General features: G+C 38.2%; 1 pseudogene; it reads right to left on the reverse strand.

Moving 5' to 3' along the window:
• Positions 1 to 1,759: 1,759 nt before the first annotated feature.
• LOC121013553 (protein SET-like) lies at positions 1,760 to 3,561 on the reverse strand (annotated as a pseudogene).
• Between the last annotated feature and the right edge of the window lie 830 nt (positions 3,562 to 4,391).

Raw genomic sequence — 4,391 nt, forward strand, 5'->3', positions numbered from 1 at the left:
GACTGGGAGGAAATACTACTTGCAAACCACATATCCACCATAAGGTTAGTATCAACAAAATATAAATAACTTTGGCATCTCGCTGGTAAAAACAAACAAACAAACAAAAAGAAGCAAATAATCCAACTAGAACGCGGACAAAGACATGAAGAGGCATTTTTCACCAAAAGACAGATGGCAAAGAGGCCAAAGAAAAGTGTTTAATATCATTTGTCATTCAGGAAGTACAAGTTAAAACCACAATGATATATCATTATACACTTATTACAATGGCTAAATAATTAAAAAAAAGTTTAATGTTTATTTAGTTTTGAGAGAAAGAGAGAGACAGAGTATGAGCAGGGGAGGGGCAGAGAAAGAGGGGGACACAGAATCTGAAGCAGACTCCAGACTGTCAGCACAGAGCACATGGGACTCAAACTCATAAACCACGAAATCATGACCTGAGCTGAAGTCAGATGCTTAACCAACTGAGCCACCCAGGGGTCTCAAGTTTTTGTTTTTTTTTTTTAAATAGTGACAACACCAAATGTTGGCAAGGATGAAGAGAATCTACTGGATCGTTCATATTGTTAATGAAAATATAAAACAGAACAGCCACAGTTTCTGTATCTTAAAAAACTAAACATGCAACTTGGTGATCATCCTACAGGGCATTTATCACAGAAAAATGAAGACTTATGTTCACACAAAAACCTGTACACAAATGTTCACAATATTCCTATTCAAAACTGGAAAACCCCAGCTGTTGTTCAACCAATGGTTAAAAAAACTGTAGAACATCCATGCTATGGAATACTACTCAGCAATAAAAAAAAAAAAAAAAGTGAACTGATATACAAAACAGCCTAGGTGAATCTCCAGAGAACTAAGCTGAGTAAAAAAAGGCAAATTCCAGCACATTACATAGCTTATGACTCCATTCATATAAAATACTACTGAAATGGCAAAATTATCAAAATGGAAAAACAGATGCGGGAGGGTGGGGGCAGGAGGTAAGTGTGTCTATATAAAATGGCAATAGGATGAAAAGCTGTAGTGATAGAAGTATTCTATACCTTGACTGTATCAACATCAATCTTGGTTGTCACATTATAGCATACTTTTGTTAAGATATTATGATTGGAGGAAGCTGGATAAAGTATACATGAGCTCTACTTTTTTTAAAATTTTCATTAATGTTTATTTTTGAGAGAGAGAGAGAAAGAGCATGAGCGGGGAAGGGGCAAAGAGAGAGGGAGACACAGAATCTGAGGTGAGTTCTATTTCTTACAACTGCATGTGAATCTGCTTTCATCTCAAAATAAAAACTTTCATTTTATTTATTGCTTTTGTGTGCACCCATTTAGTTTTATTGTAACAAAGCAACCTGTACACTTTTAATGTTTAAAACTGAGCATCATTTTTCCTTTCCAGTGAAACAAAAAGAAAATATAAAAATAAACAGAAACAAAATTACAAGAGAATGTCAATGCAAATAAGATCCTATAGGTTCTGCTGATTGTCCCATCGAGTGGCAGGGCTCAAATCATCTTTAGGAGAGAATTTTATTTTATTTTATTTTTATTTTATTTATTTTTTTTAAAAATTTTTTTTTTGAGAATTTTATTTTAAAAGTATCATCTTCAACTGCAAGGATGTCTGTTAAACATAGCAATTCAACATTCCAAAGGAGAAGCCATGTTGTCAAAAGGCCCACTTAACCCGCCCAAACCTCTCACGCCCACCCTTTGATGACCTTCTATAGCCCCATTTTTTAAATTTTTTCTTTTTTTAAACATGAGAAAGTAGACAGATATGTGTTGGTAAATGCTAACTGTTCACATTCACATAGAGGCACAGTATAATCTCTGAGCCAAATAGACAGAGAAAGGAGGAAAAAAGCCAGAATTCTACGCACTACTACACGGGGGCCTAGGACCTTCCAGCTTCCAGCAGAGCTAAGGGAGCAGAAGGTTTTTCTTTTTTCCCCACAGAGCACAGTGGTGCTGATTCCATAAAGTTTTTGTTGAGACAGGAAGGGATAAAAATGAATTTGGAACAGAAGGGGGTAGAGAATCTTTTCCCACTATATTCTGCTCAAGTCCTTTCCCCCCAAAAATAAGTTGAGAACCGTGGTTATAAAGGGAGAGAAAAGAGACTTCAAATTAGTCACCTTCTCCTTCATCCTCCCCTCATCATCATCTTCATCTACTTCACCTTCATCCTCATCTCTGTCTCCATCAATATCTTCCAATCCCCCCCTCCTCCTCCTCCTCTTCCTTCTCCTCCTCCTCCCCTCCTCCTCCTCCTTCCCCTTCTTTATCATCCATATCAAGAATCAAGCAGTAGTGTAATGGATCTGACAAAATATCATCTTTGAGGACCTGTCCTAACTCACCTGCACCTGATCAGTAAACCAGGTGAAAAAGCTCTCTGGTTCCTCATGCTGTCTCTTCCTGCTGGCTTTATTCTGCATTTGACTTGAATGTTTCATCAAATCCTTTCCAGAATTCCATTTTGATTTCAGTGGACTTTGAAGATGGATCACCACTCTCATTCAGATGAAATTCTTTGGAGAGAACTTTATTTTCAAAGTAAGGGTTTTCATCAAAATAAAATCTATTCTGTAACCTGATTTAATATATTCAAATTCTGTCACTTCAACTCTTGTCAAATAATGCAGTGCCTCTTCATCCTCCTCCCCAAGCAGACACTTGTGGATGGTTGACACTTGTTGTTACCAAAATATTCGGGATTTTGGCAATAAATTCCTACCTCTTCTGAAAAAATGGTTGGTGGAGTTTGTTATATTTTCTGTTCTACTTTCAAAAGCTCCTCACTGGCTTGTTCATTAAGTCTATCTATTTCATTTTGTATTTCACCAATATGTTCAATTGCTTATTGTTCTTCTTTTTCTCCCTTTGGCAAGTGCTGAGAGGTCAACATCTCATCTGGCTTGGGGACAGCAGGTCGTCTCGGTTTCTTTGTTTGAGGCAGGAGTGAAGACTGGCATTAGAGGGCCAGGCTGTGAGGAAAGTCCATGAAACAAGGGCAAATGCAGTTCTGGAAGAAGCTCCAATTACTCAAAAACTTTCATTTTAAAAAACTCAAATGAATGGGAAGATATGGATGTTTGTTATCTTGATTATGATTTCATTATCAAAACTCAAGTTGTACACTTTCAAATACATGAGTTTTTTGCATATCAAATATGTCTCAAGAAAGCGGGGGTGGGGTGGGGATATACAGTATTTTCTTCCTTTTCCCTTTCTAAGTAATTCAGTCTTAGAGCCAACAGGTGAACCAAGCAAAATGGGTATCCACACCAAAAGGGGATAGAGGAGGGCAGTAGAGAGGCGTCACCAGTGTCCCAGAGCTGGGAGTCACAGCCCAAGCAGTATGAAGAGGGGCTTGGCATAGAAGCGTTGCCTAGTGCAGTATGGGTGTCTACATAACACAGCTGCCACACACATTGATATCTAAGTGGTAGAAAAAGATATCCATACATGGATGAGACAGTGGAGATGAAAACTGCATCCATACAGTTGGAATGATTGAACAAGTACATACATATTAAAAAAATAAGGGAACCAGGTTCCTCACTGTTGAAGAAAGAAGTTAAAAACATGGAAAGGTAGGAGCACCTGGGTGGCTCAGTCAGTTAACATCCAACTTCTGTTCAGATCATGATCTTGCCTTCTGTGGGTTTGAGCCCCATGTCGGACTCTGTGCGTACAGCTCAGAGCCTGGAACCTGCTTCAGATTCTGTGTCTCCCACTCTCTCTGTCCTTTTCACATGCTCTGAATCTCTCTCTCTCTCTTTCAAAAAATAAACATTAAAAATTAATTAATTAATTAAAACATGGAGAGGTAGAAAACTATAATGAACCCAGTGGTGTTAGATAATAACTGGAAGTATTGGTGTGAACTCATGACTCTCAACATATATAGATGTAGACAGAAATAAACTAATATTTAAATCCGTTAATTTGTGTCAGTGTGCATGCTTATATGTATTCCCTTTGTTTATTGAAAGGACCTACAAGCTACAACATCTTAATAATGAATGTATCTAGCACACTGGTCTTGGCTTCTCAACACCATTCTCCATTAAAGAAAGCAGGACTACCTGGAAACATGGCTGAACCCAGGATTTGCAGGGGAAAGTATACAATGAGACTAAAACATTTCTGGGTCAGAAAGTAGAAAGTGATGAGACAAATCAAAAGAACACAAAAGTCAGACTGCAGTAATGAGCTAAGTGTGACAATTTGGACACCAAAATAAATATTGATAGTAGCAGGGGCACCTTGATGTCGGTTAAGTGGCCAACTTTGGCTCAGGTCATGACCTTATGGTTTGTGAGTTTGAGCCCCATGTCGGGCTCTGTGCAGACAGCTCAGAGGCTT

The sequence above is a fragment of the Herpailurus yagouaroundi genome, unplaced genomic scaffold (assembly GCF_014898765.1).
Source record: "Herpailurus yagouaroundi ecotype Mexico unplaced genomic scaffold, PumYag 199, whole genome shotgun sequence".
NCBI lineage: Eukaryota > Metazoa > Chordata > Mammalia > Carnivora > Felidae > Herpailurus > Herpailurus yagouaroundi.